The sequence below is a fragment of the Haliaeetus leucocephalus genome, unplaced genomic scaffold (genome assembly GCF_000737465.1).
Source record: "Haliaeetus leucocephalus isolate CR32 unplaced genomic scaffold, Haliaeetus_leucocephalus-4.0 Scaffold146, whole genome shotgun sequence".
Taxonomy (NCBI): Eukaryota; Metazoa; Chordata; class Aves; order Accipitriformes; family Accipitridae; genus Haliaeetus; species Haliaeetus leucocephalus.
Genome location: NW_010972582.1, coordinates 1,734,655 through 1,751,121, shown reverse-complemented (window position 1 = coordinate 1,751,121; position 16,467 = coordinate 1,734,655).

Sequence of the window (16,467 nt, the reverse complement as noted above, 5' to 3'; positions counted from 1 at the left end):
CAGTAAACTGACTGGATAGATGTCTAAAAGATCTCTCACTGCTATTAAAAAGTATTTCAAAACTTTTTGAGTCACAGATAACATATAGCCAAAATCATTGTGCAAAGACAGGCGCTAAAGGAAGGTACAGCTAATGGCAGTCAAGCACCTGTTTCCCTTCCCACCAGTGCACTTGCAGGAGACATCTGTAGTGGAGAACAGACGATTGAACATTAAAATTTGGACAACTGTCAGATGAAAACTGCATTCATTTTTAGGACACCAGTGAAAATTGTCTATATATTCACTAAAATTATTGGATGGGTTTGAGAAAATGTAATCTTCAGGGTTTTTTGAGTGTTTCTTTTTTTCTGTGGTTTTTTTAATTGTCTCTAACTTTATTTATAACAAATTCCCTTCTTAACATGTGTTTTATGTCTCCTATCTTTACTTTTGCCACTTTACGCCAACTTTTTATTTTCCAAGTGTACGTTTTTTTTCTTTATTTTTTCATAATTTTCATGTGTCTCTTTATATTTTGCAGTTAACAGCATCGCTATCGTCACTGCCATGAGGTTTCTTTTCATCACACAGATATATATATGGTATACTGGCATCAGTATCTTCTCTTAACATGTTCACCCATAGACAGATTTATTGGAAAGGGAATATTTCTTTGTACTGTTTCATTTCAGGAAAATGATGAGTTGGAATGGTTGGACAATTTATGTTGTTGATAATCCATTATAGCAAAACATCTGTTCTGCTAATGCATGTGCACTTTAACAAAAAGCACATGGAGGGGTACAATCAGAACATCTGTGATTACAGCCAGATTCTTGCTAAAATAAATAGGACAGTCTTAGACTGTATAGAAGGGATGGTGCCACCTATGCTTTCATAGTGTCTTTCATTTTCTGCTGCCTCTGGTTATAAATACCGTAAAGACAAACCTGAAAAGCCTTCTAAAATAATACCAAAATGGTGTTGCATCGTCTGTGGGTTTTATGGAAATTTGTGGGCTCAGTTCATGGTTCAATATCCAATATTTCTAACAGCAATACTTCTGTTGTAAGAAATTAACTGATGCTTTGTGAATGATCATTTATTCATAGTCATAATTATTCTTTTAAGTTGCTGTAGTATTTAAACACTCTTCCATTTTTTTTTGTAAAACCATGGGACTAGTTTATAGCAACACAATTATTTGTTTCTTACACCTTCATTTTTTTAATATAAACATTATTTTTTGAATTGGTATGTTTCTTTTCTCAGATTTGTGTGGACTGTATGTAAGACTTGATAAACATCAAATTAAAGGGATCTTGCATTTCTTTCCATGTTGATACCAAAATCTATAGCGTGATCTCTTAGAAATGTGTATTTTAGATAATATGATTATATATGTATATAAAAGTAATCAGATTTAATAATAGGCATCTTTAAAAATACCAAAGTGAAGAAATTGCTGTGATTTGTCAAGGTTTTTCACTGACTTTTTTTTTTTTACAAATCTCAGCCATCCAGTGGCTTTTATTGAATTTAAATTAAACCTTAAATGAGGAACTGACACATGTATAAAATTAATGAATAAAAATCCTGTTTACCAATTAGTTAAATCCAATTAAAGCTTAAGCTGATAATTGTATAAACGTCTGGTATGAAAAAGAAAAAATGTTCTTAGAGCTGTTGTCTACAGTGTGTGTTGGAAGATATTTTTATGGGGAACTTCTTACTGTACTGAGACATTGAGTAAAATGCTGATTTAACTGTGGTAAATCAGTCATATTTAAGTCAGGACAAGAAGTTGCCTATTGTTGATACTGTGTTTTCCAACAAAAGAACATCCACAAATCTAAGGGGACAACTGGTATTCAAAAGTCAGCATGGGTACATCTGTTACTCACTAACAGGTCTTACTATGAAAAATATGTTATTTTCAGAAGCTGCAATTCTATGCTAGTTATCCAGAAGATATCTCTCTGTCATGGTTTAACCTCAGCCAGCAACTAAGCACCACGCAGCTGCTTGCTCACTTCCTCCCCACTCAGTGGGATGGGGGAAACAATCAGGAAAACAAAGTAAAACTTGTGGGTTGAGATAAGAACAGTTTAATAAGACAGAAAGGAAGAAACTAATAATGATAATAATAACAATAATAAAATGACATTAATAATAATAAAAGAATTGGAATATACAAAACAAGTGATGCACAATGCAATTGCTCACCACTCGCTGACTGATGCCCTGTTAGTTCCCCAGCAGCGATCCACCCCCCAGCCCCATTGCCCCTAATTTATACACTAGGCATGACATCCCATGGTATGGAATATCCCTGTGGCCAGTTTGGGTCAGCTGTCCTGGCTGTGTCCCCTCCCAACTTCTTGTGCCCCTCCAGCTTTCTTGCTGGCTGGGCATGAGAAGCTGAAAAATCCTTGACTTAGTCTAAACACTACTTGGCAATGGAATATTGTTAACATTCTTCTCATACTGAATCCAAAACATAACACTATACCAGCTACTGGAAAGAAAATTAACTCTATCCCAACCCACACCGGGACACTCTCCTGAAAAGCGTATCAGATCTGGATAGTTTGATGTGTTATAGTACAGTGCAAAATCCATATTTCCTTAGTTGTGATTAGATCCTTTCACAATTCCAGAATTTGTTTTGACAAAAGAAATGTTCTCTTCGATTTTCACAGGGCACAGAACCCAGGCAGGTAGTGGGTTTTTCACAGAGCAAAGTTCATAAGTGGTAGTTTACACATGCAGGGTATAAAATCTCAGTTGCTGAATTTTGGAGTAGTTTTGAAGGCTTTTCTGAATTATACAAAATTAACTCACAAAGGTATATAATAGTTCTGTTGCTCCACAATATCTTTCATTCACCAATAAATAGTCTCTATGCTTGCGTATCACCAGCATGTTTGATATTTTTTAAAGTTAAAAAAAAACAGTAAAAAAAAAATTACAATGGCATTAATGTAAAACAGAGAAGCAAAGTAGTAAGTGCAATTATTCCCTATCTGCTGCATCCTCTGCTAATTGAAGGGTGATTGAGACTAAAATGAAATGCATTTTGTTACATCTGCACCATAATTACAGAGCTTCTCCTTTAATTTAAATACTGAATGAAATAACTGCCTGAGAAATGTTATTCAGAATTATTGCTATTCCTATATAACAGAGTTCATACAGTCATGGCTTCATTAGTGAAGTGGAATGATGTCACTTTATTGAGTGCATAATATTAATACTGATAAAAAGAAAATCTGGGTGAATGAATATAGTACTTCACACCACTGTTACCATTAGTTCTTTTTTCTTTGTGATTGCTCTCATTTTCATGACCTAAACTCCTGTGGACTGGGCTACAGGACCATGAATCAGGTGTCATAGGAAAATTTTTGCCCAATTTGGCAGAAAGGTAAGGACAACAGAGGGCTGCTGGTGCATTTTGCAGGTACGAAGATGACAGTTCTTAGAATTCATGGTAGATCTTCAGAATTCATAGCAGGAAAAGGAGTCCCTTGGACCTACAATGGCCTTGCCTTTCCTTTCCTTTCCCCTGGCCACGGAGTGAAGAATTTGCTTTACCCCACTAATTTACTAGTCGACACAGATGATCTGAAGCAGGAATTGTTGGAAGTTTCTAACTTGCCGTAGCTACATTTGGTGTATAGCAAATGAAAAAAAGCAGTCCTCTTTCTCCCCTGAAGGGAAGGGGGACTCACTGTGGGTAAGCTGTGGAGTTGAACAGGCAGCAGGTCTGCAGAGGGGCCAGGGGTGTCAATAGTAGAGCAACTCCTCTTTTTGTTCCCATGCTTGTAAGGAGTACAGCTTACTTTCTTACCTTACTCCTATCTCCTTTGTATTTCCACCACATATAGGCTTTTTGCATGTTAGATTTACAGTTTGTTATCTGCTAAAACCAGTCCTATTCAGCTCTCAGTGCTGCATTGCTTTAGTAACCTGTACTTGACCATTTTGCATCTGTGCTTATAACCCTCAGGCATTGTCCTCTTCTTTTACTTTCATGGCCCTGCTATGATCTTGCTCTTTATTTTGGGGGTCCCTGCTACTAAGGGAAACTGATGATGGCATGGCTGCCTAATAAAAGATTGCTGGTCTTGAGGAAATTCTATACACTGACTCATGCTCAGGACTGTCCACCTAAGGCCTCATTTTATTATTATTTAGGCACTACGATTTGGACCAAAATGTCACTATTAAAAAAAATGGACAGCTGTCAAACAGTGGTTATCTCTTTTGCTTATTATGAGCCCATGCTATATCTATTAGGTGATCGGATATCATGTAAATGTGTGTGTTTGTTTGTTTGTTTTAAAGAAAGCAAGTTAAAACCGTATAATAGGACTTGGGAGATTTGTGTTTGGCTCCTTAGTCCTGGGCAAGTTGTTTGAAACTAAGATATTCCACAGCTGCCTGTTTATATATACCCTGCATTGTCATGTATATTTTTAGTGTTATATTCCAAGCTTTTTGATACAGTCAGTCGTGCACTATGATAGTACAACAGGGCACCTAGATATTATAAGATAACAGTAACAATAAATATTCACCAATTAAATAAATAATTCTTTGACTTAGATATAGACTAGGAATCTTTTTTTTACTAATATCTATGAAATACCAAAGTAGGTCTTCCTCCAAAACCATTTTATTTCAACAAAGTCTCAGATATTTTTCTTAAATCCTCATAAGAGACCAATATTAAGGTATATGTTCCTCACCCATTATGACAGAAAAGATTATCAGATATAGAAACTGGAAATAAATAGTTCCATAACTTTTAAGTATTTCTTTTCTTAAGTGGGAAGGATACAAGCAAATGACATGAAAAAAAAGAAAAAACCCCAGGCCCAATGGCACTTCCTTTTTATATTAGCAAAAGACATATATGCTTGGTATGCTATTGAAATGAAGATATGTTAAGCAAAATGCTATTGCCATAGGTATCAATGGCAAAACACTCATTTCTCTCCTGCAGTGAAGGTTTTGCCCACTGTTTGTGAATACTGAATGAAAACAGTAGGGACAGAGAAACTTTCACCGGAGTTTTCTTTGGAGTTATGTTTTTGAAAGTAAGATGACTGGTTTGCCAATTTGGAGAAGCCTTAGCAATATGCTGATGTGTGCAGTTCAGTCTGATAAATAACTTGAGCTTGCAATGTTAATATAGATAGTTTTGATTATGTCATGTTGTTTCAAGATTAGCTATCAATATGTTTGATTATATGACAGAAATATTTAATAAACCAAAAAGCTTGAGAATGTTCCATTTGAATATTACACATGAATGTATGTTATCAGTGGAGAATAAATAAATATCGTGGGTGACTGCTGTGCAGAGAAGCTCTTTATTCCATTCTACCTGTTTTTCTAAGAAGACAGCTTGTGGTGTTGTCTAAGAAGACAGCAATGCATTCATAAGTACAAAAACTTAAGCCATTCTAAAGTTATTCCAAATCTTTAGCCTCTGAGGTGAAAGGGCAGAGAAGGCTTAGTTCTTAGATAGATAGACTGCTGTTATCTAGCTGCAGGAAAACATCCCCAAACAAAACAGTATTCCAAGGGAACAGGGGTTCTATTGCTGCATAACAGCTCCCAAAATTGCTCCTACAATGGTCAGGAGCTTAGAACAGCTCCCTGACATTCCCTCCCTCCTTGAGAAAGAACTTGGAAAAGCCTAAAATACCTGGCTGGTCAAGAGTCCTTCTTTTAAATTTCATCCTGAGGGTCACAGGTAAGATCCTTCTTTCAGATCCCTAAGTATTTGTAAGAAGACACTTATATGTGAGCTAGTAGCTAAACTACTGTTATGGTTAGCCAAGAGAAACAGGCACTTGCAAAGCATGGTTCATTTGACCTGTTTTAGATGCCCACAAGAGTACAAGATGAATTACACTGAGAACTGACTATTTATCTATAGAGACTATAAAGTAATTCAGATGCAGACATCTATATGGCAAATGTCTAAAGTCTGGTGAGATGAATCCTACTAAAGATTAAGCACCTAAATCCTACTAGAGATAGTCTTTAAGTTTTGCACTTGTTATTCCATTATCATCTCTAGAATCAATGTCTAATGGCCAACACTTGCTTCATAAGAATTACACTACTATTGGATCATTTCTGGCTATCTAAATCCACTGGAACTTCCAACATTTATAAAAATAATTACAAATACAGACCAACAGCCAAATATCTGGATTTTTTTAAACAAGTACATTTCTCCAACAAACAGAAAATTAGTAGGAGATTACTATGAGGCTGCAGAATAATTATATTTGATCTGATGGATTTTTTTCTCTAAGCATGTAATTGAAGAACAAAAATCTGTTAGCTCACTTTCTGCAGATTACTAATTGTGCAGTTCAAAATGGAGGTCCTTGATGGCACAATGAATACGCATGTTTCCTTTATAACAAATATTTGGGCAGAGGCAAGATGAAGCAGTAAACATAATTAAACAAACTGAGATTATCCTCTATTCTTTTACTTTAGAGAAGACAAATGACCTTCCAAGCCAAAGACCTGGACCTTTAGCTATTAAGCAAAAAAGGAGCTTGCCTTTTATAATTAAGCTACAGAGTCACAATCCATAGAGGGAAAAGATGCATTCGTACACTTACTATAAAGCCAAACAGTAATTAGAGGTGTGGAAACCATCAAAAAAGGGAGAAAGTGCTTTTACAATAATTAGAAATATTTCTTTTCCACTCTCTTAATAACTCAGTATACTCAGTCTATACTTAAATAAAACCATTGCACATTTGGAGGGAGCCTGCTATGAAAAGACAGTATGCAACTACATTATATTGGTTTGGTAGCTTTTTAAAAAAATGCCTCTCTCACATATTTTTTGCTTTATCTCTGATTTTTCTTTTCTACAGAAGCCATTAAATGAAAGTCTGAGTTCCAGCTAGCTTAAATGGGACAGTAGAAATTTTCAAAGTACTTTTACAACAACTTCAGGTCAAGATAAAAAACAAGCCAGCAATTCTGTATGTCCAGGGATGTAACACCTTTTTTACATTTCCCTGATCTATACTTTTATGTCACATTTGGAAAGAAGTATTAAGAGAGGTTTTCAAGGTAATGAATAGGAATTAGGACTTATACATCTCACTATCCTTTGTGCTTCAGAAAATATCCCCCCCAGTGCATTTGAGGCTTGATCTAGATTCCACTGAGATCAGTGAGTCTCATATTGATTTTTAGGGAGAGCTGGATCAGGTCCTTCTTACATTAGCTAAATCCTGACTAGACCAGTATGTGTATGAACTGACAGTGATCACCTGAAGATGAAATGCTAGCTTTAAAAACCACTACCTCTTCCCTGGCAGAAAGGAAAAACAAAAAAGTGTGCATGTGTAGGGGAGACATAAGGTGCTGCTGGCAGTTCTGAGCCTGTACAATTAGAGTTTTGATCATCACTCCATCAGTCAAGTGTAGATATAAAATTATAGTTAGTGTGTTTCTGCACGTAATGAGATAAGTAGAAGTTTTTAGTTAGCCATTCACAGCAGACATTTCTACTGACCTCCTGCAGGAAATAGGTTCTTGATGCAATCATTTCATATTGATTGAGCTGCCAGACATTAACTGATGGCCAGCCTTTGAAGGATACTGTTTTGAGAAACCATGAAATGCTGTTTCACAATTCCTTGTCATGTGCTTAGACCTGAGATACCATGAAGGAAAAAAAATGATGAAAATTGAAGTAGTATTATACACATTTCACTTTCTCATCAGGGCCAAAATGAAACAAGTGGGATCAAGACGCTAACATAGGGCTTTGGTTTTTGAAGAGGGAGGGCACTGACTATGTATTAGGACAAGGAGACATTTATTGTACATTGATCTGCATCTAATCTATGCTGTTTGCAGAGCAGGTTGGCCAGATGCCAGCTCTTATCTCTGGCTATTGACATTTTACATCTTAAGGACATAGTGAGGTTTTGAAATTGGTCTAAACGTCCTGTATTGAAAACTTAAGACATCTTAGTGAATATTCTTCATAGGAGTTCAGAAAAACCAGGAATTGGAAGAAATAAAAAGTGTGATAGCAAAATATGACATCAGACATCAGACAATATATCTGTCCCAGATTTTTATATATATGCACCTGCACTCCTACTGACATTAATCAAAACACATCAGTAGAATTATTTTGGATCTTGATTGGAAACTACATATACAGATACATCACAGTACCCAATGCTTCTTAGGATAAAAAGAGAAAAAACTCTGCTCAGTTTTTAATAGAATAGGGACTAGATTAGAAGTCAGAGACATTAAGTGATGTTTTCAAAGGCAAGTTTTCAGAAATGGAGTTTTACCAGTGGAAGAGTGCATGAGAAATCAAATATCATTCAAATTCCACTATGATTTCATGAAGAGATTTGTAGTAATCCTCTAAATGTGTTTAAATTTCCCAAACACTTTTATTTTATTAAAATGGTTTAATTTCTGAGACAGAAATCCTGGCATATGCCAAAATCTAAGTGCAATTAGCATGGCAGTGATGGATATAAAAAATAAAAGCAGAACACAAACCTTAATGTTAAATTGAAATAGACTCCTTATAAGCATTTCAAATTGGTCAAAAGCTAAAAGAAAAACCCCTAATATGTTTAAAAAAAGAATGTGGCTTTTTTTACTTCACTCTGATTATCAGACTGATGTTTTACATTACTTAAAAAATATTTATAAAGTCCAATTAATTTAATAGTAATTTCTCCCAATCTTTGTTATTCTTGAAAAAAATCATAAATTGCAGCTTATCTTAGCTATATTAATTAATTAAAAAAGAAGAAAAAAAAAGAATTCCCATATAACCATTGCATTAGCAGTGATTCATTACCCTTCTGCATATCTTCCAAGGAAAGAAAAGTAGGAAGTGGACACTGACCAGTCCATTAACAATTATTTTGACAAATAGGATCTAGGAACTACTGTATTTGAAGGAAGAAATTTGTGGTAAAAATAAATGATGAATACGTTGGAAGAATGTATTAAATTGTTTGTAGCTGATTTTTAACCCACAAAGAGTTCTGATCCTACAGCCTGTTCAGTACAGATAGATATTATGTCCATATGGAACAGCTTGCAGTATCAGGTTAAATTTGTAAAACATATGATATAGTTACCAGTTTGAGCAAGCAGCTTTAATTTGGGTATAGGCCAGAATGAGCAGCAAAGCATGGTATCATTTTTTGCAAGGTGGTGATATTAAGGAACACCATGTTGTGGTTTGATTAAATGGCTAAAAATGAGGACATGGGTAGAAACACTAGCAGTTCAGAAGTATCAAGAAAAGGCAATTTGTCCCATCCTGTGACATGCAGTTTCATTTTAAGCAAGCAGTAGTTTTGCATTCTGTATTTTGCAAGGAGCTATCTAGTGATTGTGCACCATTAGTTAGGATCATCATGCAAGAAAGGGAAAACTAGTTTTTAGCTGTTTCTAGCTAATTTCTAGCTTGTTCTGTTTCATACTTTTGCTTTTAAAACAAGCATGTAGTTCTACTGATAAGTTTGGTATCTGGATAGAGGTAGCTGCAACTGGGAATTCTGCACCCTTTGTGTAATGTGGAGTAGTGTTTGATGGTGAAACACAAATGATTGCTGAAGTCCTCCTCAAGATAGGGCAGGAGACAAGCAAGACCACTGGAGTGTGACTTACTTTGTTGATGGCCAGGCTGTTCCACATCTTTACATAACAGGTGGTATTAATGGAGGTCACTGTTAGAAAACAGGATAATATAGCATGTTTGGTATCCAGATTTCTGAAATAATTCAGGTTTGGAATGAAGAGGTCCATTTGACTCAGATGATGATGGACCCAGTGGAACTTGTTGCTGATCCCAAAAGCCAGTGACCTGATTAATTTCTGCTGTGAATTTGTTAATTATTCATAATTTGGTTTAAATGTCATTCTCTGCCTACAATCTCAGACAGTGCCATAAAATATAATCCCATGAACTAAATCTGAAAGCCACCTACTGCCCTCTGTGGCATGCAAATTCTAAAGCCATTTACTTCCTACTATGCAAACACTGAAAGTATGACAAAGCCATCTGCAATGCCAAATCTCTTAAGAAAAGATGAACAGTGGAATCTTTCTTTGTTTAAAAAAAACACCCCAAACCACCACCAACATGAAATAAGAACTTTAGTATCAGCTTTTACCCATTAGCTCAAAACAAAGTGTCAGTTGAGAGGCACGAAATGGATTAACAGATTCAGAAGACAACCCACTGGCATTCTTATATTCCTCATCTGCTGTGAAAGTAACACTCAGTATTAACTTCATTTCTTAACAGTTAAGTGGCATTTGTCACTGTTAGATGTGACAGTCATCTGTTCTGCTCTTCTGCCTCTTTGAACTGTGAGTTCATTTGCTAGTACATGTCAGTGAATCAATTATTTTGTGACTTCATTTTATATTTCCTTTTTATATTACATTACAAACAGTGGGAAAGGAAAAGGAAAGATGCTCCGTAAATCAGCTTGGCTAACCAACAGTTAGAGTGCTACAATATACCTGCAGTGATCATATCCTTGAACCAGAGGCAGAACGGGTATGTGTTGTGAATTAAAAATAAATAAACCAAAATGAAAAGAAGCACTGCCCAGAAGGAGTGGAATTTAGTTAAAGATGTAGCAAGCATTGCTGTTTACAGCCAGTTGTTTAATTACCGACCCATGTACAGGACAGAACCCGCTCCGCTCCCACCTCTTCATGCTGAATATGATCCAGAGAAACTTCTAATGTCCTGTATTCCTATGAACTCAAGTGGTTTTTTTCTCTCCTTTTTCCTCCAGTTGGTAAACAGAACAGAAGAATTATTAGAATGTCTGTATTTTCTCTTCTTCTCAACATTTCAGAAATTACATAATTGGCTGGGGGAAATATGTTTATATTCAGGTGAGAGAATCTTAGGTTACAGAAATGGGCAGGATACTTTCTCTAACATGTTCTGTTTTCAAGTGTTATGAAAAATCCTGGGGAATACTGAGTCACTGTAGCAGGTGTCGTGAAGGATCTGGAGAGTAGGAATATGTGTCGCCTGCAATGTAGAGTTCTTAACAGGAAACCCAACAGGCTGCCAAGGATGAGGAAAAGCCTTGGCTGTTGCATTCTGTTCAGCTTCTTTGCTGTTAGGCTTCAGTCTGGACCTACAGATTTTATTTGGAGAAATCTTGCATGATGATACTTTGTAGGGAAAGCAAAATGCCCTTAACATGCTACAATCATATAATATGCCTTACCTGCTGTTATGAAGACCATTGACTTCAGGTAGGTCAGGACACGAAATCAAATTGTCTTCATAATTTTGACGATGCAAATTCCCATCAGATTACAAAAAAAAAAATGTCAGTATAAGTATAAGTAAGTATATCAGTATAGGACTGATTTACTCCAGTCTTATACCAATATAATAATAACAACTATTTTTTTAGGTAAGGTATTGATCTTTATTCTAATAATTTCCATAGGGACACATTATCCTATAATATTTCTGGTGTACAATTTTTTGTAAATATATCTGTAGAAATATACATTAACAGAATATGTGATGATGAAGAATATGCTCACTGAATCAAGAAAACAGCCATCAGGAAATAATTTTTATTTTTAATTTGAAAATATGTACTAGTATATCTGCATAGGTTGAGCTGTGCTGTGTCATTCGGCTATTCTGCCTAGGCTAAAGTAACTCTCCTGTTTCTGAGACTGGGTTTAGTAACCATTTGTCATGCTGTGCTTCATTGTACTGTACTATGTACATAAGCTGTATGCAGTCTCTCTTGTTGTAAACTCTATCCTTTCTCAAAATGTGCAACTGTTTGCTGGCATCTTCTATGCAGTTCTACTACTGACTACTCAAAGTAAGAACTTTACTTTTCAATGATTTTTCTTGGAAGCATAGGTGAAGTGTGAGAAAATACATTTGCGTGTGAAGATAAACTGCAGCAACAATTCTTGATAACAGGAAACTGAAGCTAAAGTCTTACCTGTTTTTTCACCACTCATTGATGAAGTAAAGTGACCACAGAGACTTCATGACTATTACTTCTCCCTGGCTAAGAATGTTGCAGGATGAGAGTTTCCCTGAGCTTCTGCTTTTTTCTGCACAGCAGCAATAGTCCACCTTTCATTGTCTCCTCATGAGGCTAAACAAACCCCAGCTGCCTTGGCCCTGTATGCCTGTGTGCTCCAGCCCTCCCACCATAGTAATGACCCTCAATTGACTCTCTCCTAGTTGTTGATATTGCATTTCCACTGACGAGGCCCAAACCCAGATACAAGACTCCAGGTGTGACCTTCTGAGGGCTGAATAGAGGGAAATAATCACTTCCTTCAACCTGCTGATTATGCTCTTACTAATTGATGCAGGCCAATACGCAGTTAGCCTTCAGTGTCACAAAAGTATACTGTGACTGTGACTTGTGATTTTGTGAGGATGACCAGGACAATGTGTATTTCCCGCTGGCTACTCTAGCACTACCTGGAGCAGGAGTGAGGCATTGTGATTACCCTAAGTAATTAAGAAGAGCTTGAAAAACAGCTCATTCAGAGGTACCTAGAAGCAATAAGATACCTCCTGCCCTTGTCATGACCTGTGCAAGCTCTAGGCAGAACTACAGTACTTGCAAGAAGAAGGAACTGATAGGAGCCATTTTAATGAGAAACTGTTTAAAGGGCTGAGGCAGTAAACACTTTTGCTTGAAAAGATCAGATAGTACCAATGTCTTGCACAGAATAAAAGTGAGGCATCAGAGGAAACTTGCAAGAGGAACTGCAGTGTTAACATCCTACTCTTATACAAAAGATTACAGTACAAAAACCATAACATATTATGAATCCTTTTAATTGAATTCATAAAATTAAATTAATTTTAATTTCTTCTGGACGGGTGCAATATATTTTCAGAAAACATAGGAAATCAGCAAAACATGCATAGGTGATGAGTTGTTTTTCTCTTGTATTTTAATAGAGGAAATTGGTCTAACGTGTTAAAAGCAGCTCTTGGTGAGACTTTGCTGTCAGGACTAGAGACTCATCAGCATGGTGATCTCATCATAGCGTGCATAACAGGTAGATTGCTAACTAGTCAATTTTTAAGATAAAAAGATTAACTTTCACAAGTTGGAAGTGGGTAGACTGATACCTAATACAAACTTAACCAAAAGCCATTCATTCAAGTAACTCTGGCTTTAGAGTATTCAAAACTGATAGTTCAAGACCTTCTGTCCTTAAAGGTATGCATGCAGGAGCAGCAAGGGCCAGTTGCCCCCCAGGAGAAGTGGAGCTGGGAGCCAAGGGTGACACCAAGGCAGGCAAGGGCAGAGACCTGACTGGCAAGGGCACAGTCCCATCGCACCCAAGTGAGGGGAGCAGGGCAGGCCTGAGTATGGTGTGAGAGACTGAAAGAGTTAATGTCTCAAACATTGTGGTGGGACAAGTTCTGCATAACAAGGAACTCTGCCTAGCAAGGAACCACAGGTGAAAAGAAGCTGATCAGCACCCATCAGCAACAGGAGGGAGAGGGCGTGCCCAAGGGTGCACAGCTCCCTGTTCTGATAATGCTGTTCTGATATGCTGAGCAGGGCAATTCACCATGGAGGGAAGGGGAAGTTACTCCCCAAATGACCCCCAAGTCCCAAAGGCTCACAAACTGCTCATGACACCTAATTAGCCTAATGCCCACCTGAAGGAGGGGCAAGGATGATAAAAGAACACAAACTGAAGCCCCACGTGAACAAGCCCACTGGACCTGGACCCCTTGGCTGACTGGTGGACCCAGGACTGGTGAAATCTTTCTCTCTTCCTTATTGTCCCTCTGTCTTGTTCTCTCTTTCCTTTTCTATAATCCCTACACCTCATCCCTTTAGACATAAACCATTGACCAAGTCTGGGACAAAGAGCTGATCCAGCCGCCCCTAGGCTCCTCTCTCAGAAGGAGTCTAGAAAGCAAGGGGGTCTGCTCTGAACCTCGTGACTCAACGGGAGGGCTCTCCATATTGTCTTCCCTGAACTGATTCCCAAATAAGCGAGGCCTGTAGTATGTTTGGTGATGTATGGTTAACACATGTTACACAGTGTACTGGCATAGTTTCATGTCAATTTTTGTTGTGAGCATAACAATTTTTGTTGTGAGCATACCAATTTTTGTAGTGAGCATGCCAATTCTTGTTGTGAGCGAATAAAAGTTGAGTTTTGTGAGTTAAAGGATCCTTGGTGTCATTTCACTTTAATCCTGACCTAGGAATCAGAAAACCTGAGTCATCATCCTGAGAAATTGGAATGTGACATATGGGAGCCACAGGAAAGGCAGTCAAACCCCCATGTTGGGTGCAGTGCACGCAGGATCCTGACAGCATGTGCCTAATGCCACAGAAGAAAATCTGGAGCCACATAGTCTCCAGGAGTTTTTAAAAGACACTTCTATGTCAAAGAACTTAGAACATGAAAAAAATTAGCTTTGTGTTGAAGGACAGAAAGAGCTAAGATGTTGATGAAGCTGGAATTCTGGAAGAAGAATAGGAGAGTTGAGGTAAATCACAGAAATTATTGTTTTTACTGGAAATTCAGATAATTCTCATGTGTAAAATGCAGGAGAAAGAGAAGCTTTAAATATATTTGTGTATATGAATTTTATTTTAAATATATGCTTGTACTGAATGTTTCGGGATGTTGGTGGGTTATGCTCTTAGTCCTGTAAGGTACTGAATATCCTTAACTTCTGGCAGCATGGCATGAAGCTGTTTGCTACAGCATAGTCCAGCCTCCTCAGCACTGTAGCCCAACAGTCTTTGCTCAATTATTACCAATTAAAAAGAGGTGAATCCTCTTCCTGCTTCCAATTTGGGAAATAAATTGAGCTCACGAACTGCAGAACAAGCACCTTGTTTTCTCCTTGCAATCTGGTTTATTCAGATACTTAAAAATGAAAGCTATTCCACACACAATCAAACCACAAGCTGCATTTCACCTGTGTCACTTTGTCGATTCTTCCATTGTAATCTCAGCCAAATGGGCTCAGAGATTTATACAGTATATGGACACACAGAAGTAAACAAACGTAACGCTGATAAGGTGTGCTCCCTGACTTGCATTGTCTGTCAGGCAATTGAGTGAGATAAGAACCTGTTCCGCTGTTACACAGGCATGGAAATGTTGTATACCCCTTACTACAGAACTAGATTCCACTCTGTGAGGAGGAAGAACCTACCCTCATACAAATCGTGTGTATCCATGATCTGCCAGTCTGGGAAGATTACACTGTCAGAGGAAAAGTGTTTCCAGCATAGGTAGTAGGACAGTTTTAGAGAAAGCAGAGCTAAACATGAATATCATTTTGCTTATAACTTTGCTTCTTATCAGGTTCAACTCTCCCTAATCTATAAATCCATGTACTTTGCAGCCTGGTACAAAGCCAGGGGATATTACCATTGAACATGGTACTTGGTACCGCAGCTGCTGGAACTTGGCAGAAGAGTTTGCCAATAAACTTTGGATGTCAGCAATACGACAGTCTGTGTTGCAAGTAGTCAGAGGGATGCAAACACACAAGGATATGGAATTTGCAAGTACAGCTGCAAAACAATATGTGGTGAAGGTGTTTGGCGTTACAGAAACTCGTCAAGATCTACATCCAGTCTCATTAGGTGTCTCCAGATCTGTTAGAAAACCTGAATGTCACTAACACAAACAATTTGCATAAGAAATGTCCAAGCTATGAATTGGAAACAAGATTAAAAGAAGAAACAGCTGTGTGTAATTGTCCATCCCCTGTGGAGATTAATATCACACATTACATGAAAAATCAGATTTGGAAATGAGGTTAACAGAAGAATTAACCAGAAGAGGGAGTGAGCAGTACCTCCTACATAGTACCGTGTTCATAGCCATGTCTTTACTGCCTTTCAGAGGCTACTCTGTCTTGAAAAACCATCCTTGAGAGGGCTGCAGGATTTGTTACCTTGCAACATTTAACACATTTACTAATGACAACAAATTGATTTTTATTTATCTGGCAAAGCAAATCTTGGTCTTTCCCTCTAATATTTAATCCTCTTCAGCAATGTAAATAATGAGAAAGACACTTGCAGATCTGATTAACCTGCAAGTTCCTTTTTAAGCAATAAGCAATCAATAACAGTACCAACTCCATTAAACAACCCTTATCACGGCTTGAGTCTGTGCATGCAAGAACACAAGTATATGCTTATTTTTATTATAATGACTCAACAGTAGTCTAGTTCCCCCCAAAAAAGTTAAAAAAAGACACAAAAGAATAAAAATCAAGATTCTATAGACTTTAAGAATTCTGTTTTAGTCCAGCCATGCATTAGGTGAGAACTTTTCCCTTCCTGACAACCCAAGGGACTTGTTTTGCTGTTACTATTGCACTCATAATATAAATTACCTTTTTAGAAGTACACCTGT